This window comes from Hypanus sabinus, chromosome 17, assembly GCF_030144855.1.
Source record: "Hypanus sabinus isolate sHypSab1 chromosome 17, sHypSab1.hap1, whole genome shotgun sequence".
Lineage (NCBI taxonomy): Eukaryota > Metazoa > Chordata > Chondrichthyes > Myliobatiformes > Dasyatidae > Hypanus > Hypanus sabinus.
The window spans coordinates 52,026,879-52,050,522 of NC_082722.1; the positions used below are offsets into that span (position 1 = coordinate 52,026,879).

Here is a 23,644-nt window from a genome sequence, read left to right on the forward strand (position 1 = left end):
GGAGAACATGCAAACTCTTTAACAGCAGGCATTGATCTCCAACATTACAGCTGGCACTGTAAACTGGTATGCTAGTTTGCCTCCCTATGTGATCTGGATGAAGGATCTGATGGCATTGTGACCAAGTTTGCAGATGATACCAATATAGCAAGAGGATCACTTTAGTGGCACGGTGTCTGCAGAAGGACTTGGACATGCTGGGAGAGTGGGCAAAGAGTGGGGTTTATGCACTTTGGTAGGAAGACTTAAGGTGTTGACCATTTTCTAAATGGGGAGAAAATCAGGAATTAGAGATGCAAAGGCAAATGGAAGTCCTGGATTCCCTCAAGGTTAACTTGCAGGTTGAATTGGTAGTAAAGAAGGCCAATTCAATGTTAGCCTTCATTCTGAGAAGACTAGAATATAAAGTAAAGATGTTCTGCTGAGGCTGTACAAGCAATATATACTTTTATCAGATTGCCTTCAGACTACAGTGAGCAGTTTTGGGCCAAGTATCTAAGGATGAAGGTTCTGGCATTGCAGAAGTCCCATGGAGGTTTACAAGACTGATCCTAGCAGGGGTTGATATCTCTGAGCCTGTACTGGATGGAGCTCAGGAGCATGAGGAGGATCTCGCTAAAACCTAGCGGATTCTGAAAAACCTGGATATAACGTTCACGGAAAGATGTTTCCATTAGTGAGAGAATTTAGGATCTGAGGGCACAGCATCAGAATAAAACCTTCAAAACTGAGATGAAGAGGATTTTTTTTCAGTCAGAAGGCTGCGAATGCGTGCAATTTTATTGCCACAGATGGTTGCAAAATCCATGTTATTGGGTATATTTAACCAAAGATTGATTGATAAGGGGGTTAGGGGTTTCCGGGAGAAGACGAGAGAATGAGGGTTGAGAAAAATCTACCTTGTTTGAATGGCAGATTATGCTCCTATATCTTACTGTCTTTTAAGTAGGTAAGAACCATTTTATTTCTTTTGACTTTCTGGTTCGAATGCATATAAATTTGACTGTTGTGTGACCTTGTAGAAAACCAGTGCAGACTGTCCTTGCAACAATGGTTTGATATGTGCTTTTGGGTGTGAGAGAATGTCCATGTTCTCAACATTTCATGTCTCAGAATTACTAACGGTCCTACGACAATAATAGCTGGTATGATCCAGCCATAGATAATTCTGCCTTCAGCAAAAATAAAAAACCACTGCATTAAAATGTTCAGAGTTGTTTATTTCCCTTCAGCTTCCACCTTTACGTGTATCAGAACTTCACTTTTACTGAAACCCAGTGACAGAATGCTAAAAAAGTCATCTGCAGAATCATGCATTCCTCATGTGATCTGGAGTTCACTTCAGAAAGAGCCATCATATCTTTTGTGGTCATGAATAACTCTTTGTTAAATAATTACTTTGTCTATTAAAGCTTTCTGTGTACTTGTTGACTTTAACAGGCCCCCTTGTATGAGACTACATTTTACTTTTCATTTTGTAATGTACAGTAGCTATGACCTTCCTTGACATGATTATATTAAACATCTTAGATCATAAGACAAAGGAGTAGAATTAGGCCATCCAGCCTATTGAGCCTGCTCCAAATCTTCAACTTCAATAAGCAGTGTTCTCTTTTAAAATATAATCTAAATATAAACATAATTCCATTATGTTGAAAGTTTTCAGATTAAGATCCTAAGGCCACATGCTCAGTGAGTGTGGTGGGAGCCGATTTCTTGTTGGTTCTTCACAATCACACAGTCCAAGTTAAATTGGTTCTTAAATTTTATTTTTCTTTACTCCATTTGTGTGACATATTTATTATTCAGCTGTAGAAACTATGACACTGAAATTCTTCAGGAACGACAAGTACTGTAGTTTGCACATGATATTAGTTTGAAACCGTGAAGCTCTCTGACACTGTTAATCTTCCTGATTTTGTTGTTGACTGTATTTCTCTCCTCCCTTGTCTTTCCATTGCACAGATAATGGAGTCCTATCCACTACAGCTTGCATAATCATCAGTAATCTACAGAGAGATAAAGTCAGGTTTTAATTGTTTTGCCTTCCCTCTTGGAGTAGATCTACACTGATATTTACAGCACTGTTCATCAATTTTCATTGAACAGAGAGCATAGACCAGTCGATGATGTTGTGCCAACCTTTTAACCTACTCCAAAGTCAATCTAACCCTTCTCTCTCACATGGTCCTCCACTTTCTCATCCAAGAGTCTCTTAAATGTCTCTTATGTATTTGCCTCCATTACCACCCCCTGCAGTGTGTTCCAACGCATGTAACGCTTTCTGTGTAAAAAAAAAACACTATCACTAACATCCTCCATATATATTCCTCCAATCACCTTCTTAAAATTATTCACTCTCATATTAGCCATTGCTACCTTGAGAAAAAGGTGCTGGCTACCCACTCTATCGAGATCTCTTATCATCTTATACACATCCATCAAGTCACCTCTCATTCTCCTGCACTCCAAAGCCCTACCTTGCTCATCCTATCCTTATAAAACATGGTCTCTAATCAAGACGGCATTGTGGTAATTCTTTGCATCCTCCTTAAAGCTTGCACATCTATTGTGATTCTGATACACATTAATTTATTTAGCGCGTGTGAAACATACAGTGAAGTGTGTCGTTTGTGTTAACCAACACACCCAAGGCTATGCTGGGGGCAGTCCACAAGAGTTGCCACACATTCCTGCAGCAACACAGCATGTCCACAATGTTCAGCAGAAGCAGCAAAAACAGTAACAAAGCAAAATACAACAGCAAAACAAGTCCCTATCAACACACACTCAAAATGCTGGAGAAACTCAGCAGGTCAGGCGGCATCTATGAAAGTAAATAAACAGTCGCTGTTTCAGGCCGAGACCTTTCTTCAGGACTGAAAAGGAAAAGGAAAGACGCCTGTGTTAAAAAGGTGGGGGTTGAGGGAAGGAGGCTAGCTGGAAGGTGAAAGGTGAAGACATGGTCTAAGAATCAGAGGTCAGAAAAAATCATAGAGGGGGAGCAGTGAGAGAGCGTCTTACTGAACTCCTGCCCCTATACTACCCTCCCACACAAACACAGACAGGCTTTGAATGATTGCATCATTTTCTTACTGTAACTAAGAAATGTACGGGAACAAGCATGCTGTTTGGCAAGAAAGCATTAGAGCATCTGTAGTGATGCACCATCAATAACTCACTCTGAGACGTAAAGGCGAGATATCGGCTTTTATTGACTGGAAGAAGGAACACGCAGTGAGTGACCACCATACTACATCCTGGAGACTGAGAGGCCGGGCTCAGACCTCAATCGCCTTTATACAGGGGTCTGTGGGAGGAGCCACAGGAGCAGTCAGCTGGAGGGGGGGTGTGTCCAGACAGGCACACGTAGTTCACCACAATCAGCTATATTCTGCTGTGTATGGATCACTTGCTATAGGTCCTCAAATGGTTTTTCCTGAAGGGGTTTAACCTGAACTCCTCCCACATGCCCTCCTCATTTGTAAATTCTGACATTTCAGAGATGTATAAAATCATCAGTATTTTTCCCAAGGGAAGGCAAACCAAAAGCTAGGGGCATAGATTTAAGGTGAGAGGGAAAAGATTAAAGGGACGCCAGGGACAACCTCTTCAGGTAATAGGTGGTTCATATATGGAACGAGCTGCCATGAGAAATGGTAGAGGCAGGAGTGATTAGCTTAATGCTCTATAGCACCAGTGATCAACAATCGGAGTTCAGTTCTGCTGCCCTCTGTAAGGAGTTTCTACATTCTTCTCGTCACCATGTGGATTTCTTCCGGGTATCCGGTTTCCTCCCACATTCCAAAGACATAGGAGGCAATCAGAGCTGAACACAATACCCTACATGTGGTCAAGGGAGTGTGGTGGAGAGAGCTGCAGCATTACTTCATAGGTTTTGAACTGCCTAATGAAGGCCAACACAACATGTTATCATCAGTTTTAAAGCAGCCAAGAAATTTGCTTGTACTGTTTACAAATGTGAAGCCTCATTATCAAAGATTTTGTTGAAGATTTAAAAGGAATATTTCTTTCATTTTGCCTCTTTGCTTCTGTATTTCCTCTTGTCTATCATCTCTCCCTTTATTTTGAGCTCTGAATTTGGAATAAGGCAACACAAGTGAATCTGCAGATGCTGGAAATAAATAAAAACACAAAATGCTGGCAGAACTCAGCAGGCCAGACAGCATCTATGGGAGGAGGTAGTGACGACGTTTCGGGCCAAAACCCTTCATCAGGAGTGAACCCCTGGTTCAGGACATCAGGACTTCCTGGTTCAAACTCCTGATATTTTTTCTAACCATTTTCCAGTTGGACTACTTTTGGAAATAATCTACTGCTTGTCCTGTTTACATAGGACCTAAGAAGTTGCTGCAGTGAAAAACTTTTCTAATTATAACATATAACAATTACAGCATGAAAACAGGCAACCTCAGCCCTTCTAGTCTGTGCCAAACACTTACTTTCACTGCCGAACACTTACTCTCACTATTGCAATAGAAAATCTCACAGAAACTCTGTGGGCAAGTAGGTGTAATTAATGTATAATGCCATTTGATATTGAAAGTAAATCGTAGCCTTTCTCTTCTAATAATGTGTTGGAGAGAAAAAAAATACCAATTTCATTGTATAGTTCAGTTTTCTTCCTAAAGCAGGAATTGCCACAGTTGATATTGTGCCAGTGAAGTCTGCCTTTCTTTCCTCTGTAAATGTTTGCAAGTTGATAAGTAATTCAAAGAAATGAGCGATTATATACACAGAAACACTTCCCCGAATCTCCCTCTCTGTGTGAGCAACTGCAACTTCCTTTAATTCTGTTGATGTTATTTTACATTTGCCACATTCTCTGAAGTCTCTCGGGTCAACACTTAGTCATGTGTGGAGCTATGAACAATGTGCATTCTGAGTACCACAGCATGGGAATGGGAGTTACGGGTTGCCATGAGTACAAGGGATCAGAAAGGGCAGTGACTGATCCAGGATCATGTTTCAGGTCACAACTGTTGGATTTAAAAGTAAGGTGAGACTTGCAGGCGTCTACATGCATAGCCTGCAAAATGTTGCCGACAACAACAAAATCGAAGCTAACATAATACTGGTGAATAAGTTTTAAGTACAAACTTTCTAGGCTGCCTATCTTTAAAGGGGATGCTTTAGTCTAATACAGGGATCCAAACCTGGTGTCCACAGATCACTTGGTTAAAGGTAAGGCTGGGATCCCCTGGTATAATATTATAAAAGCCTCTAGAGGTGGTCTTGCAAAACCAGAGCAGAATGCATCAGGTAATTTTCTGACAGTGACTGTACAAGGTCTGGACAAAGTCAGTGCTCTCAACAGGTTCGTTTTACAGTAATGGTGAAAATGTTTTTAAAAAGTTATTCAGACATGCAGCATAGAATGGGTTCTTCCGGTCCAGTGAGCAGCACTGCCCAGCAACCCACCTATTAATATACATTAATGATTTAGATGAAGGGATTAAAAGTAACATTAGCAAATTTGCTGATGACACAAAGCTGGATGGCAGTGTGAAATGTCAGGAGGATGTTATGAGAATGCAGGGTGACTTGGACAGGTTGGGTGAGTGGGCAAATGTATGGCAGATGCAGTTTAATGTGGATAAGTGTGAGGTTATCCACTTTGGTGGCAAGAACAGGAAGGCAGATTACTATCTAAATGGAGTCAAGTTAGGAAAAGGGGAAGTACAACAAGATCTAGGTGTTCTTGTACATCAGTCAATGAAAATAAGCATGCAGGTACAGTAGGCAGTGAAGAAAGCTAATGGCATGCTGGCCTTTATAACAAGAGGAATTGAGTATAGGAGTAAAGAGGTCCTTCTGCAGCTGTACAGGGCCCTGGTGTGACCCCACCTGTATTGTGTGCAGTTTTGGTCTCCAAATTTGAGGAAGGACATTCTTGCTATTGAGGGAGTGCAGCACAGGTTCCCAAGGTTAATTCCCAGAATGGCGGGACTGTCACATGTTGAAAGATTGGAGCAACTGGGCTTGTATACACTGGAATTTAGAAGGATGAGAGGGGATCTGATTGAAACATATAAGATTATTAAGGGATTGGACACACTGGAGGCAGGAAGCATGTTCCCGCTGATGGATGAGTCCAGAACTAGAGGTTAAGAATAAGGGGTAGGCCATTTAGAACAGAGATGCAGAAAAACTTTTTCACCCAGAGAGTGGTGGATATGTGGAATGCTCTGCCCCAGAAGGCAGTGGAGGCCAAGTCTCTGGATGCATTCAAGAGAGAGTTAGATAGACCTTTTACAGATAGCGGGGTCAAGGGATATGGGGAGAGGGCAGGAATGGGGTACTGATTGTGTATGATCAGCCATGATCACAGTGAATGGCAGTGCTGGCTAGAAGGGCCGAATGGCCTACTCCTGCACCTATTGTCTATTGTCTATAAACCTGGAATAAATACAGGACCATTTACAATGACCAATTAACCTATTTCCTGTTAGGACTTTAGACTGTGGGAGGGAACCAGAACACCCGGAGGAAACCCAGGGGCTCATGGGAAAAACTTACAAACTTCTTGCCGATAGCGTTGGAACTGAACTCCGAACTCTGACACCTCAAGCTGAAACAGCGTTGTGCTCACCGCTATGCTCCCTTGGCGTCCTGAAAATGTGGTTTTTTGCAAAGCCAGAGCCTGATTTAACACTGCAACACCATTCACAATCAGCAAGTCTGAAGTTGAAGGAGCTTTCCTTGTACATTAAACTTGTGATGCTAGTTGTGCCCTGCGAGAGTTGCTGCTGCTGGGTTCCCATTTCGGTCAAGAAACATGCTGGCGTGTTATATTTCCGAGTTGTCTTAGCAGCAGGCAGTGATGATTTGCATTTACTCTCCTAAGCAGGCAATAATTGAAAAGTTAAAAATAGATTACACTTGTTCTCCATTCTTTTAGCAGACAATATCCCTAATTCTAGCAGCAAACATGGGAAAATGCAAACATCTGGCGGAACTCAGTGGGTTGAGCAACATCTGTTGGTGGTGAGGGTGGCACGGGAATTGCCAGTGTTTCCGAGAGAATCCCTGCATCAGGACTTCCCCTCTCAGAGTCTGCTTGACTCACTGAGTTTCCCCAGCAGATTGCTCTCTCTCCAAAGAAGCTGCAGTCTCTTGGCTTTCTAAGTAAATATGGTTTAAAACTAAATGAAAGGCCTGGAAATTTTATTGTAAAACACTTATTTGCAGCACGCACTTTGGCACTCTGAACATGCTGCTGGATCACCTCTCCAAACCCCCACTCCTTCCCCGAGTGACCCACTCCTACCAACGACCATGACCGTGGACCCTTGTCCTGATGAACTCCTACCAACTTCCTCATATTTTATTCTTTCCTCCCATTATCCACTGCCAGCCCCGACATATGCGGAAGCTCAGCTAACTTGCTCTTTAATAGTAGTAGCTTGAAATAAGATACCCGTTCCATTGTGTACCTTGTGTGAGCTTGCATGTTGTAGTCAGAACCCGTCTGGGCTCCACACCTGGCTTTGCCTTCATCTGTCTTTTCAACTTCTCTGGACTGATGTCATTAAGCTCCACTATCAACACACAACAGAGGGAAGTGTTGCTGCATAAACAAATCTGCTGAGTTCCCAAAGCATTTGAAACTGAACCGCCAACATCACTTACTTCACAAGATTGATTGTTAGTAAGGCTGACGCCTGACTATAAAATGACTTCAGTTTCAGTTGACAATCTCAAAGGTTCAGCGGTTCGGTTTATCATCAAAGTATGTATGCGGAATACAACTCTGAGATTTGTCTTCTCCAGGTACCCAGAAAACCATGGTAGTTGAAAGATAGACATCAACCCCCCCCCCGCATGAAAAAACAAAACAAAAATTCGCTGACCCCAAATCTTCCTCTCCCCCCCCACCATTCCCTTGCACCAAAACTAACAGATCACCCACAAGGAGAAACAACCCCAAACCCCCAGCCCACCAATTGGCAATGAGAAGGAATGGAAGAGAACATGAAACGCCATAGAACTGAAAGTGGTCAACATGAACAACAGTTAGCCTGAACTACAGTCCAAGCCATAAATCTCAGAATTTCGATAACATTTCCGAGAACATCGGGACCCAGTGGCCCCTCTGAGGGCAGCAGCCCCTCCAAAGGAAGCCATTGAACCAACAGCCTCTCCGAAGGCAGCGACTCGAACCAGCAGCTCCTCCAAGGAGAGCGCTTCAACCTGTGGGCTGTCCGAGAACCGCTCCGCTCTCTTACGCATTTGCCTCCATGTTTCAATCTTCCTTGCCGCTTTAATCGGCGAGAAATGTAGTCGATCATGGCCCCTCATCTCATTTCTGAGCTTATCATTTCTCTCCTGGAATTTTCCTGGAGACAGGAGAGCATTAGCTCACTGGATTGAACTACACTTGTAAGTCACAGGCTCCAATGGTATCAAAAACAAAATTAAGATAAAAAGGATAAGTAGAAGACATAGAAAAACTGGAACGATTGACTATCTAGACAAAGTTGCCCATGGAATCATTGTTCACTGGCGCCATCTTAACCCTTTATTTCCATCAAAAGTTACTTAGTCCAGATGAATGAACAGTCTCGACATGAAACATCAACTGTCTACTTCCCTCCACAGATGCTAACAATGTGCTGAGCTCCTCCAGCAGCTTTTTTTTGTGCTGCAGTTTCCACCAAGTCTATAAAGTTATTTAGTTGGTTAGTGTTACGAATGTGCCACAACTCTGAGGGGCCGAAGGGTTCAAAGTCGCCCCTTCCTTTTTGAGAATCGCAAGATCGCTATTAATTCGGGTCTGGGACCCAGGAAATGAGAGAGAATCCACAAGGTTTGGAATGTGTCCTGGCCTCAGCGAAACAAAAACCCCTGATAACGGCTATTGTCTCTTGGAGACGGAATTGTGTATTGAGTACTGTACTATTCATTGAAGGCCCTCAGGGGACGACCTGATTGACATCTGAGACCCCGTGAGTAAGGATAAAAGAGGGTCTGGGGAACAACCCCTTTAGACGCACCAGGAGAAACGCTAGAAATCCTGTGACAGTGTTTAATAGCGACAGCCGGTGGGGGGGCTTGTGTGCGTCCTTCCCTTGCCTGGGATTGGTGGCCTCACCACAGAAGGATGGCTTTAGCTAAAGGAGAGGCCACAAGTGAACGGCCACACCAACGAGACTCCGACGGATCGAAATCATAAAAGGAAAGCCAGCAAGTTTTTGTCCCAAAAATCTCTCTCTCTCTCTCTCCAACCATTGCAAACCCAGTGGTCCCCAAGGCTGCAGCCTGCATGAACTGAGTGACTTTTATATTGCCATTGGACAATACATTATCCCCTAGACAACGATAGAGCTTATATCTTATTGATTATTATTATACCCGCACTTTTAGATTTAGTATTGATGATGTATATTATCTGTATGTTTGTATTTATATTACTTTTGTGTACTTTTAAATTGTGTACTAATAAATACTGTTAAAAATAGTACCATCAGACTTCAACGGACCTCTCTATCTTTGTTGGTAAGTGACTCAGTTACGGGGTTCGTAACAGTTAGTAAGGTTCTTCTACCGTTGATAGCTGCCGTAAGGTTCCTTTGCAGGGACTGACCACTCCTGAACTCTCAAGGATGTGAAGACCAAACTGTTTTGAATTCAAACATGGCCCCAGACACATATTCTTAAGCTGCCATTCTGCAGAGGAAGTTGTGCCAACTCCAAGCTAGATCACTAGTTTCGGGTTGTACATTTCTGTTTATTGATGAAAATATATTTTGATCAGAAGCTGCTTTCTGCTTCCATCTTGATAATCAGGTTGTTACCATACAGGGTTCAGAATCAGAATCAGGTTTATTATCACCGTATGATGTCATGTTAAAATTGTTGTTTTGCACAGCAGTGTAGTACAAATACAAAATAAAATTACTATACTGCAAGTTACAAAAAACCGTGCAAAAGAGGAATAGTTCGTGGACTGTCCAGAAACCTGAATACAGAGAGGAAGAAGTTGTTTCTTAATCACTGAGTGTGCATCTTCAGGCTCCTGTACCTCCTCCTTGATGATAGTAACCAGAAGAAGGCATGTCCCAGATGGTGAGGGCACTTAATGATGGATACTGCCTTCCTGAAGCACTGACTTTTGAATGTGTCCTCAATACTGGAGAGTGTTGTGCCTATAATGGAGATGCCTGAGTCTACAAACCTCATCAGCCTCTTGCAATCTTGAGCTACGGAGGCTCCTTACCAGGCTGTCATAATAGACTCCACCTTAAATCTGTAGACATTTGAAAGAGTACTTAGTGACATACCATTCTTCTTCAGACACCTGATGAAGTATAGCCACTGGCATGACTTCTTCATGATTGCATCATAGTGTTAGGTCTAGGATAGATCTTCTAAGATGTTGATGCCCAGGAACTTAAAACTGCTTACCATTTCCAGCACGAACCGTGCAACAAGGACTGATGTGTGTTCTCCTGATATCCCCTTCCCAAAGTCCACAATCAACTCCTTGATCTTGCTGAGGGTGAGAGCAAGGTTGTTGTGACACCACTGAACCAGCTGACCCATCTCATTCCTGTACATCTCACCATCACTTGAGATTCTGATAACACTGGCAAACTGATAGATGTGGTGTTTGTGCTGTGCCTAGCCACACATTCATGAGAGTCACGGGAGTAGAGCAATGGGCTAAACACTCATCCTCAAGGTTTACCTGTGTTGATTGTCAGCTAGGCGGAGAAATTATTATTGATCTGTGCTAACTGTACTCCACCGATAAACTGAGGGTCAGATGGCAGATGGAGGTACAGGGCCCAGGTTATGAAGCTGTTTGATTAGTAATGAAGGTATGATTGTGTTAATGAGGTGTAATCACTAAACAGCAACCAGATGTACATTTGCTGTTGTCTAGTGCTACAGAACGAAGTAGAGAGTAAGTGAGATTATGTCTGCTGTAGACCTCTTGTGGCAATAGGCAAATTACAGCAGGTCCCAATTACTGCTCAGGCAGGAGCTAATTCCAGTGTTAACCCCTCTCTCAGTGCACTGTGACTTCACCATTGAGGTGGCTCATCTGCTCTTCTTGGGCACCGGTATGATTCGTGCTCCTTTGAAACAGGTGGGAAACTCTGACTGCAGCACTGAGAGTTTGAAGGTGTCCTTGAACACTCCAGTCAGTTGGATGGTCCGGATTTGCAGTACCCTGCCAGGTACGCCATTGGGAACTGACGTCTTTTGAGGATTCACCCTCTTGAAGGGTATTAGCCTCTGAGACAGAGGTAGCTCGGTGACTGGATGCTGTGGGGATTTGCATATTTATTGCGTAACTCTCCCTTTCATGGAAACAGAAATCTACGGCACATTACAGGCCTTTTGGCCCACAACGTTGTACCAACCATGTAACCTACTCTATATGCTGCCAAAAATTTTCCTACCGCCTAGCCCTGTATTTTTCTAAGCTTCATGAACCTGTCTGAGAGTTTCTTAAAAGATCCTATTGTATCCTCCTCTACCACCATCACCGGCAGTGCATTCCATGTACCCACCGCTCTCTGCATGAAAAACTTACCCCTGACATCCCCCTTTTACCTTCTTCCAAGCACCTTAAAACTATGCCCCCTCCTGTTAGCCATTTTGGCCCTGGGAAAAAGCCTCTGACTATCCACATTATCAATGCCTCTCATCACTTTATACACCTCTATCAGGTCACCTCTCATCCTCCGTCACTCCAAGGAGAAAAGGCCAAGTTCACTCAATCTATTCTCATAAGGCATGCTCTCCAATCCAGGCAACGTCCTTGTAAATCTACTCTGCACTCTCTCTGCAGCATCTCTATCCTTCTTGTAATGAGGTGACCAGAACTGAACACAGTACTCCAAGAAGGGTCTAACTAAGGTCTTATATGGCTGTAACATTACCTCACGACTCTTGAACTCAATCCCATGGTTGATGAATGCTAACACATCAAACGCCTTCTTAACAAAACTGCCAACCCACGCAGCAGCTTTGAGTGTCCTATCTTGAGAACCCCAAGATCTTGTTGATCCTCCACACTGCCAAGTGTCTTACCATTAATATTCTGTCTTCAAATTTGACCTACCGAAATAAACCACTTCATACTCATCTGGGCTGAACTCCATTTGTCACTTCTCAGCCCAGTTCTGCATCCAATCAATGCTGAGCTGTAACCTTTGACAGCTCTCCAGACTCCACAACAACCCCAATCTTTGTGTCATCAGCAAATTTACTCACCCGCCCTTCTACTTCATGCATGAAAATTGCATCAAAGCCAGAGTATGAAAGGAAATTTTCTACCTCCTTCTGATTATTGAGTGTTTTAGACTCTACTTAGTAATGGATATTGTCAGAGCAAGGTCAATATTCTCATCAACTAGTCTTGGGGAGAGAGAGAGCAGGAAAGAAAGCTGAAATCCCAGTTGGTATTTGACTTCTGATTCTAATTCCAGTTCCAGAACTCAACCCTTCAACTAGATCCCCATTTTGCAATGTGTGGTTGATTAGAAGGGTATTTGTTTACCAATTAAAGTTTCCAAGTCTCACAATTTCCAAGTTGTCTTGGAGGAGATTGCAAGTGCATCGAATTAATCTGGAGAACAAAGAATGAGTGTAGGCATTCACATCATTTATACCTGCAGGCAGAAGTGAAACTGGTTACTGGACTTCAGTTTCATGGGTAAGTTGAAAAGAGCAGAAAAAGAATTCTCAATCCACTCCCCTCTCAAAATACACAAATAAACAGCAAGTGCATAAAGCCGCAGCAAGATATTAATCAGCCACATATTAACTGCAGGAGACAGTAATTAAGCAACAACAAAATGTTTTTTTTAGTTTTAGCAACATGGTGACTGTATAAATCATAATTGCCACTAATCTTGTTCTAGAATTACATATGAAAAATGGCTGTGTTGATACGCAGCTAAAAGGCTGCAGGCACTAATGAAACTGTATTCTAATACAGGAACGAACCACAGAGTGGTATAGAAGGAACTTGAAAACATGGGAACCTCAAATACGCTGAGTTGATTATGCCTGGGCCAGTGAAATCAGGACATCCTAATCGTCATGGCATAAGGAAGGAGAAGTCAAGGTTAATATAACTGACTAATGTTCAATGAATTCCATTAGGAGGTACTTGACAATGTAAGCTAATATGAGATCAAGCTTGTTTCATACTTTGACAATAAAATGAACCTTCGAAACTTTGAACGTTTTTTCATTCTCATAAAACTCCTCTGGACCATTTCCAATGACAGCACATGTTCAATAAAGAGCCCTAAACTGTTCATAATACCCCCAGTGGATCAGTCGAATGCCTCATAAATCCTAAGCGTTACAGGCTTTCTTTTATATTCTAGTCCTCTCAAACATTGTAATTGTCTTCCTTACCACCGACTCAACCTGTAAATTAAACTTGAGGAAATCCTGTATGAGGACTCCCAAATCTATAAAATCTCCTCTCATTCTTCCGAATTCCAGTGAGTATAGTCCCAGGTGACTCAGTCTCCGGAATAAACCCGGTGAACCGTCTCTACACCAGCTCCAAAGCCAGTATATCTTCCCTCAGGTACGGAGACCAGAACTGCACGCGCTACTCCAGGTGAGGTCCTGCCAGTACCCTGTACAGTTGCAGCATAAACTCCCTGCTCTTAAATTCAATCTCCCTATCAATGAAGGCAAACATTTCATTTGCTTTCTGGATAACCTGTTGCACCTGCAAACCAACCTTCTGTGATTCATGCACAAGCACTCCCAAGTCCCACTGCACAGCAGCCTGCATAATCTTTTACCATTTAAATAATAATCTGATCTTCTATTTTCCTCCCAAACTGGATGACCTCACATTTACCAACATTGTATTCATCAGCCAGACGCTTGCCCGCCCACTTAACCTATCTGTGGCTCTCTGCAAACTGTCTTAACCCTCTGCAGAGTTTGCTTTTCCAACCAATTTAATGTCATCAGCAGACTTAGGTACGCTACCCTCAGTCTCCTCTTCCACATTGTTGATGTATATTGTGAACATTTGTGGGCCCAGCACCAACCCCTGTGGCACTCCACTCACCACTGTCCACCAACCAGAGATACAGCCATTTATCCCTTTTGGACAGTTGCATGGATAGGAAAGGTGTAGGGGACGTGGACCAAATACAGGTCAATGGGACTCTCCTCGTTGGCCAAACTGGTCAGCACAGATGATAGAGCCAAAGGTCTAGGTTCTGTACTGTTACTCTCAATACACCTAATACTGATCGCTAGAGATAATCTCACTGTTTCACTGTGTTAGAATGGCACAATTGCATGCTAAAATCTTTGATGTTTCTGAATGTCCCTAACATTCAGAACATTTAAAGTCATCTAAAGAAAACAATGAAAGACTTGAAAGTTATTCAAATCCACCCCCCCCCCAAAAAACATGCAAGCAGGTTTTTTACATTACAGCAGAAACTGCATTCAATAGTGCTGTATGGACTTTTTGTGATATTGCAGAAGTATTTATGCAGATGTACAGTATATGTTACTTCATACTTTTTAAACCTTTGGGCCAATGCTGGTAAGTGTATGACACAACAGTGTCTCTGTTCAGGAGTGTTGATAAGTGACTCAGGTATCACTGTGACGCTGTGAGAGTAACTGCTTAGATTGTTTTAAATTAACCAGCTTGAGGAACATTCCTCTTGCATTAACACATCTGCTAAATCACCTTGGCGTGTAACCACATGCCATTTCCTTTAAAGATGATTAGCTCCTTCTCCAGTTATGCAGCTGGTTGGGGCAGGTTGAAGTCAGTCAGCAAATATAACACCTCTATTTAAAAAGAAATGAGGGAGAGAGAAAATTTGCTACCAACCAGTTAGCCTGACATGAGCAGAAGAGAAAATATGAGAGCCTGTTATTAAGCAAGTGGTAGCAGTGTACTTAACAATAAAAATAAAGGATTGGATAGAGTTAATACCAGTATATGAAAGGGACTACTTTATTATCTGCTCGTTTTTTGAGGTTGTCACTGGCAAGGACACAATTTAAAATTCACTGCCTATCCCTAATTGTCCTTCAAGGTGGTGAGCCACTGTTGTCCCTGTGATGGAGTTATTCCTACAACGCTGTTGGGTAGGGAATTCCGGTGTGTATGAGGGCAAGGTCAGGCTAGCGTTTGCTTTGCAGAAGAATTGTGCAGGTTGTGCTCCCACGTTCCCGCAGATTGAAGTGGTGGTGGATAAGGGAAGTGCAGTCGAAACAGGCTGTTCACACAACAGTGGTTAATTGTGTAGATTGTACGATGGTGATGACGTGTTTCAGGCTGTGAGCAAAACGGCAGTCAATTAGATTTGCTTTATTTGTCCCCTGTACATTGAAACGTGTAGATTGTACGATGATGATGACGTGTTTCAGGCTGTGAGCAAAATGGCAGTCAATTAGATTTGCTTTATTTGTCCCCTGTACATTGAAACGTGAAATGAATCTGGGATATGCTGGGGCAGCTGACAAATGTTGTCACGTTTCTGGTGCTAACATAGCATGCCCGTAATTTTCTAAATATACCTCTTTAGAATGTGGCAGGAAACCAGAGAACCTGGTGGAAACGCAAGCAGTCATGGGGAGAACGTACAAATTCTTTACAGGCAGCTGCAGGAATCGAACCCTGACCTTACAGCAGGTACGTTGCAAAGCATTATGCTACCTGCTACACCACCATGGCACCAAGCTTCTCGAGATTTGTCGGGGCTGCACTTCACCTGGCAAGAGGAGAGCATTCTATCATGTTTATGACTTGTGCCTCGTGTACAGCTTTAAGATTTCAGGAAGTAGGCCTCTCTTAATAGGAAATACACCCTCTGACCTGGTTTTACAAGCGCAGTTATCTGTGTGGCTGATACAATTTCCATTCAACAGATGTGCCCCAGAATATTAATGGTAAAGGACTCGGTGTTGTTAAATATCAAGGCTGGGTGGTTAGACTTGACTTTGCTAGAGGTGGCCATTGCCTGACACTCTTTGTTTGGTATGGCTTCATTTACCATTCATTAGCCGATCCTGAGTGTATGCTAGCTTGTGCTGCATGCAGGTAAGGATTAAATTGTTTGCTGAGCAGTTGTCAATAAAATTGAATATTATATAATTATCTGCAGGTATCTCCATCTGACTTAATGTAAAGAAGGTTATAGAGAAAATGATGAAAAATGCTTGGATGTGAAATTTATCTTGAGGAAGTCCTGCAATAATGAGGCTAGGAAGGCTGATCTCCAGCAGCCACAACCATCTTCCTTTCTGCAAGTTTATGATTCCAACTATTGGATATGTTTTCCTTGATGCCTTTTGACTTCAATTTTACTAAGAATCCTTGATAAAACCCTTGATCAACTCTGCTTTGAAATGTACAGCAGAAACCCTTGCCTTGCCTCTTGGAATTTCAGGGGAAAGTTTATTACGTGAAGTAGTTTACCTCCAGCATAAGAGTAGTTTTATCCATTGTATATACATTGAAACTTCAAAACATGCATCAAAACAGATCAGCAAGGATTTTGCTGGGCAGTCTGCTAGTGTTGCCACGAGCAGGAACACATCTTACTAACTCTAACCATTTGTTTTTGAATGTGGGAGGAAATTGGAACTCAGTAGAAACCCCTGTCGTCACAGGGAAAATGTAGAAACTCCTTACAGGAAGAGGCAGGATTGAACCCCTATCAGAGACTACTGGTCTGTAATAGCATTACACTAACCGCCATATGAAGTGGTGGAGTAAGATACAATCATATTTGTGTCAGTCTTTGCTGACATATCAAGTATCCTCAAACTCCTAATGAAACATAGCCACTGCCATGCCTTCTTTGTAATTGCATCGGTATGTTGAACCCAGGATAGATCTTCAGAGATATTGACACCCAGGAACTTGAAACTGCTCAGCTTGCCAATGGCCCAGGGAGACCTGGGGAACTTGAGACAGGGCTAGTAAACTCAAGCCAGCTCTGATGTTCTCCAGACAGGGCTGGTAAACTCAGGGGCATTGCATATAACTCGGGAACATAGCATGTAACTCAGAAACATTGCATATAACTCGGGAACATAGCATGTAACTCGGGAACATTGCATGTAACTCGGAACATAGCATGTAACTCAGAAACATTGCATGTTACTCGAGAACATAGTATGTAACTCAGAAACATTGCAGGTTACTCGAGAACATAGCATGTAACTCAGAAACATTGCATGTAACTCGGGAACATAGCATATAACTCGAGAACATTGCATGTAACTCGGGAATGGAGTATGTAACTCGGGAACATAGTATGTAACTTGGGAACATAGCATGTAACTCGGGAACATAGCATGTAACTCAGGAACATAGCATGTAACTCAGAAACATTGCATGTAACTCGGGAATGGAGTATGTAACTCGGGAACATAGTATGTAACTTGGGAACAAAGCATATAACTCGGGAACATAGCATGTAACTCAGAAACATTGCAGGTTACTTGAGAACATAGCATGTAACTCAGAAACATTGCATGTAACTCGGGAACATAGCATATAACTCGAGAACATTGCATGTAACTCGGGAACATTGCATGTAACTCGGGAACGCAGTATGTAACTCGGGAACATAGCATGTAACTCGGGAATGTAGTATGTAACTCGGGAACATAGTATGTAACTCAGGAACGTAGTATGTAACTTGGGAACGTAGTATGTAACTCAGGAACATAGTATGTAACTCGGGAACGTAGCATGCAACTTGGGAACATAGCATGTAACTTGGGAACATTGCATGTAACTCGGGAACGTAGCATGTAACTCGGGAACATAGCATGTAACTCGGGAATGTAGTATGTAACTCAGGAACGTAGTATGTAACTCGGGAACGTAGATGTAACTCAGGAACATAGCATGTAACTCGGGAACATTGCATGTAACTCGGGAACGTAGCATGTAACTTGGGAACATAGCATGTAACTCGGGAACATAGCATGTAACTCAGGAACATTGCATGTAACTCGGGAACGTAGTATGTAACTCGGGAACATTGCATGTAACTCGGGAACATAGCATGTAACTCGGGAACATTGCATATAATCCAGACACATGGATCACCATGGAAGACCTAGAAAATCTTGCATATAACTCAGAAACATGGTATATAACTTGGAATTTATTAAGTCCTCAACCATCAATTTGGACCATATAATGAAAGCTCCTGCTTAAATGATCCCCTGTTTTTTCTTTTCTCTTTTCTAAACAACACATGCAAATACTGGGAGAACTCAATGAGCTAGGCAGCGTCTATGGAGGGGTATAAACAGGCGAGACCCTTCAACAGGACCCTTTCTGCACTGATTTATTATTCATTACTGGATCTGAAAACACTTTATACATAACAAATTCTGCAAATCCAGAAGGAACTCCATTACATTATCCCCTTTAACTTTCTCTTCTATCTAACTAGCATTGGGATTGTTGAACTCTCCCATAATTATCTTATGTTTTCTTTTCACTCATTTCACTATTTTTCTACTTCCACCTCTGAACACAATGTTCATAGATATGATTCAACTTTTACCACACTTTATCCAAATCCACATGGATTCTATTTTAGATTTCCTTTTCTATTATCAATTTGCTGTTCCAATAAATACGAATACTCCATCTTCCCATTTCCCCCCAGTTTCCAACTATGTTCTACCCTGTAATATTTAATTCCCAGTCCTACTTTCTCTACTGCCATGTCTTGCCATGTCTTTATGCAAGGCTGCCAGCTCCCCCTTCCATCATGGACTCTATCTGCTGTAATATGATCTCCAATTCCATTATGGTTCAGCGATTTATTACTGCTCTATCCCTTTGACATCAGTGTGCTGCCTCTTTCCTTTTTATAGACTGCTCACTGTAACCGTGAACCCTACCTTCTCACTAATATAAAGCAATTGTCACCACCTCACAATTTTGACAGTTCCCTCTTGGAGTTGGCAGGGAGCATCCTATTGGCACAGGTGCTTCTACACCAGGTCTTTAGCAATATGCTCTTTAGTAACACAATCCTCAAGATTTGCCTTTTTGAATGCAGAGAATGTCACCAGTGCCCCTAAGTAAAGAGTCTCCTATCACTAACACTTTATTTGTTTAGAGATACAGCACAGTAACAAGCCCTTCCAGACCAACAAGCTCACACCACCTGTTTACATCCATGTGATCAATGATTTTTAGAATGCAGGAGGAAATAGTTCTTTTACTGATTATCTTCCCTCTTGCCTCTGTGGCCTTTTGTCCTTGCACAGTGGTTGTCCACCCTGTAGTCTTTCTGCTTATCATGTTGTGCCTGCTGGATGAGACCAGTGCCTCTAACACTTCCCTATCAGCCTCTCGTAGATCCCTACTACCCAGCTCTCCTTGAATTCTACCATCGCCTAGGAGGCAACTGTATGCTGGAGGCTTTTTTGTAGTGTGCAAAAGAGACCTTCGTACTTATGTGTTATTATCTCAAGAATGGATGCGATTCTGGTTTAGTTTTCAGAAATGAAGCCGGGTAAGAGGAGTGTGTTCAAAGTATTAAAAGTGATCATTATATAAATGAGTTTAAAGTAGTCTGGAAAAGGACAGTGCCTACATTGCACCCTGATTATCCACCCACTCATAGTCTCCCTGGGCATGATCTTCATGTACCCTCGTACACTGGCAATTGCCAAAAGCCAACAACTAGATCATATGGATGAGGGGAACCAATTTCAATGCTAAACGATCCACCATAGTTTGATTTCAAAGAAAAGCTGGTCAAGTAATTGGACAATTGTGGACAGCTAGTGGAGGTATCCTATTACAAACTAGACATATTTCATAAGAAGGCAAGATGACACTGTTCTCCAGATGACAAAGAAATTAAGCTAATATAAAGAGATAGGAGCAAGAGTGAGTGAGGCATTCCATATGATCATGGATGATCTGCCCCAGACCTCACTTCTTTTGTGCCAGTACGTACTCAGTTCTCCAACCTTTCAAAAGTTTATCTACTGCCACTTCAAATTCCCTTTACACACCTTCACATCCCACTGCTGTAGAGAATTCCAGAGATTTACTATGCAGTGCAAAAAATCCCAACACACCTTGGTTTTAAATTGCTCCCTCGCCTCCACTGCCTCCAACCCCACTACCAATCTTTCCTCCTCTTGATTTTTCCACTGGTGGAAACATCTTGACCTCAATCCTGCCCCCTCAGGATCTTAAACACTTCAGTCAGATCTCCTCTCATTTTTCTAAATTTCAAAGAATAAAGATAACATTTATTTTGCTACTCCTGAAAGGACAGCACTCTTAACCCTGAAATTGGCCTTTCAATCTCTTTTGGACTGCCGGTATATCTTGTTTTTAAATAAGGGGACCAAAACTGTGCATTAGGCAAACACGAGGAAATCTGCAGATGGTGGAAATTCAAGCAACACACACAAATTGCTGGTGGAATGCAGCAGGCCAGGCAGCATCTATAGGGAGAAGCACTGTTGTCATTTCGGGTCCTGACAAAGGGTCTCGGCCCGAAACGTCAACAGTGCTTCTTCCTATAGATGCTGCCTGGCCTGCTGCGTTCCACCAGCATTTTGTGTGTGTTGACTGTATTCTAGGCATGGCTTTCCAAATACCCTGTTCTTCTAAAGATACTTACTCATTTTTGAACTTCATCCCATTTGCAATAAAAGCTAGTACATCATTTACTTTCCTAAGCACATGATATACCTGCAACACTTTGTATTTCATTCTCAAACACTGTTATCTCTTTGAACTTCACTCATCTGCCATCTTTTTCCATTTAGATAATAGCCTGTCTTTAGCAAAATACGTGACTTTGTTTTTACAAATTAATCTCCATCTGCCAGGTTTTCACTCAATCATTCAACAGATTTGTGTCTGAGTCCAAATACCTTCAATAGCACATGCTGTCCCACCGATTTTCCTGTCACTGGCAATTATGAATACCTTACAGTCTGCTCCTCTTTAATATGAATCGCAAATAATTGGGACCCAAGAACAGATCCTTTGAGCACTCAACCAGTTGCATCCTCCAGGCTTTAAAAAGACCCATTTATTCTGAAATGTAAATAAATGAAAATTATTCTCTTATGTAAATCTTTAATCCATACTCACATACTTCCCCTACTACCATGAGCTCTAAAGCACCAGCCTTTTATCTGGCATCTTGTTAAACGCCTTCTGAAAATTTAACTGCACTCCATCTGCAGGTTTCCCTTTATCAACTTTGAAGTAAATTCACCCTTCGTTCATTCATCAAACAGAGTTTACCTTTCATAAAACTACGGTAACTCGGTTTGATTACCTTTAAATGATTAGGTGCTTTTTCCTTGACTGCAGGCCCCAACATCTTGTCAACAATTGATGTTAAGCTGCACTTCTCACCGTGTCAGAAAAATAGCCAACATAATCAAAGACTCCAGTGCCCCAGACATTCTCTCATTTCCCATTCCCATCGCCTAGAAGATACAAAAGCATGGAAGCGTGCCACTGTCAAGGGTGGCTTCTTTCTTGCTGTTGTAAGACAATTAAACAGGTTCCCAGTAAATTAAGATAAATTCTTGACTTCACAATGCTCCTCATGATGACCTTGCACATTATTGTTTACTTGCACTGCACTTCCGCTGTAGCTGTAACACTTTATTCTGTTACTGTTTTACCTTGTACCTTGTACTTGCATTGTACTACCTCAGCACACTTTGCAATGAAATGATCAGTATGAATGCTGTACAAGACAAGTTTACACTATACACGTGACAATAATAAACCAATTCACCAAAGTAAGCTGAAAGGCCTACAATTATTTGCTTTTTGCCTTCCTTTCATCTTGAGCAATGGTGTTGCATTGGTCAATTGTGGCGAGGACTAGGCCTGAAGCCTTAGCGCCCCCTGTTTGCAGCCGCCCACAGTGGGGACAAAGCTGTTGTGCTTCTCTGGGTGCGGTGCCACGCGGTGCCCAGGACAGAGTCGGTGCTGCCCTCCCAAGGTTTCGCTCAGCAGAAGACGAGCTCTGTCGTTGCTGAATGCAGATTTTTCATGTTTGGCTGCACCCAGTGGACTCGGGGCCTTAAGCTGCATGGTCGCTTGCTTTTCAGCTGCTAGCGGGAGAGGTGTCCGAGCCAGTGTGCTCTACCGGGGCAGTCAGAGTGCAGTTGTGGTAACCCAAGATTTCCAATGGACTGAGGGGTCTGGACTATATACACTTATTAGTTGTGTCTTCACTAATATTCTACATGTGCTTGTATGTGTGAGGGACTGGGCCTCAAAGCCACGGATTCGCCAAATGGGAGTCGGGCATCCGGGCAACAACTAGGCCTCAAAGCCATGGTCAAGCTTTGGGGGTCGGTCAACAGATGATATCAGTGGGCAGGGGCATCTGGACTATATATATGCATATTCTGCATTATTGTATTGTTACTAATATTCTATATGGGTTTGTTGACCTGTCTGTGCGAAGACTGGTCATCAAGATGTGGCGTCACAGGGTGGGGTGTGGATCTTGTGTGTGCTTACTGTGTGTGACTATTGATAATGCGTCTTTGCACCTTGACCCTATAGAAATGCTGTCTTGTTTGCTTTTATTCAACAAGACAGCGTTTCTATAGTTGAATAGAATTTATTGTTCTTCAGTCCTCTGATACTTTACTGGAACTCAGTGAGTTTTCAAAACTTCAGTCAATGGTTTCACTGTCTCTGGAGGAACCCTTTTCAGGTCTTGGGGAAGCCCTGGATAAAAATTATTAAATATACAGCTGACCGTACGCTGGTCCGTCAGTTGTAGGTATAATAATCCAAAAATAATTGTCAATGCTCTTCCGAGTAGACAGTGAATTTTTAGCCAACTTTTCTTGAAAAAAAAACTGGTAGTTAAGCTTAGCTTACCTTTCTCAAAATTATTCTCTTTCTTTCCATAAGACATAGGAGCAGAATTAGGCCATTCAGCCCATCAACTCTGCTCTGCCATTCCATCATGGCTGATCCCAGATCCCACTCAACCCCATACACTTGCCTTCTCGCCATATCCTTTGATGCCCTGACCGACTAGGGAACAATCAACTTCCACCTCAAATATACCCATGGACTTGGCCTCCACAGCAGTGTGTGGCAGAACGTTCCAAATATTCACTACTCTGTGGTAAAAAAAATTGACTCCTCACCTCTGTTCCAAAAGGTTTCCCCTCAATTTTGAGGCCATACCCTCTAGTTCTGGATACCAGCCCCCCTCCCCCCCACCATAGGAAACATCCACTCTATCTAGTCCTTTCAACATGCGGTAGGTTTCAATGAGATCCCTCTGCTTACTTCTAATTTCCAGAGAGTACAGGCCCAAAACAGACCTCAAAAAGGATGGTGTGTGTGTGTGTGTGTGTGTGTGTGTGTGTGTGTGTGTGTGTGTGTGTGTGTGTGTGATATGTTAACCCCTTCATTCCCAGAATAATCCTTGTGAACCTCCTCTGGACCGTCTCCAATGGTAGCACATCCTTTCTGAGATATGGAGCCCAAAACTGTTGACAACAGCTCCAGTGCAGCCTGACTAGAATCTTATAAAGCCTCAGCATTATCTCCTTGCTTTTATATTCTATTTCCCTTGAAATAAATGCCAACATTGCATTTGAC

At 42.5% G+C, this 23,644-nt stretch overlaps 1 long non-coding RNA gene across 1 annotated transcript in view; it reads right to left on the reverse strand.

The window, feature by feature from the left end:
- Nucleotides 1-21,615, reverse strand: part of LOC132406927 (uncharacterized) — a 32,732-nt gene extending 11,117 nt beyond the window's left edge. Inside the window, exons 1-2 of the long non-coding RNA XR_009516314.1 lie at nt 21,333-21,615; nt 20,920-21,085 (exon numbers count right to left, since the gene is read on the reverse strand). This is a non-coding gene — a long non-coding RNA (uncharacterized LOC132406927). The remainder of the gene's footprint in view (nt 1-20,919; nt 21,086-21,332) is intronic.
- Between the last annotated feature and the right edge of the window lie 2,029 nt (nt 21,616-23,644).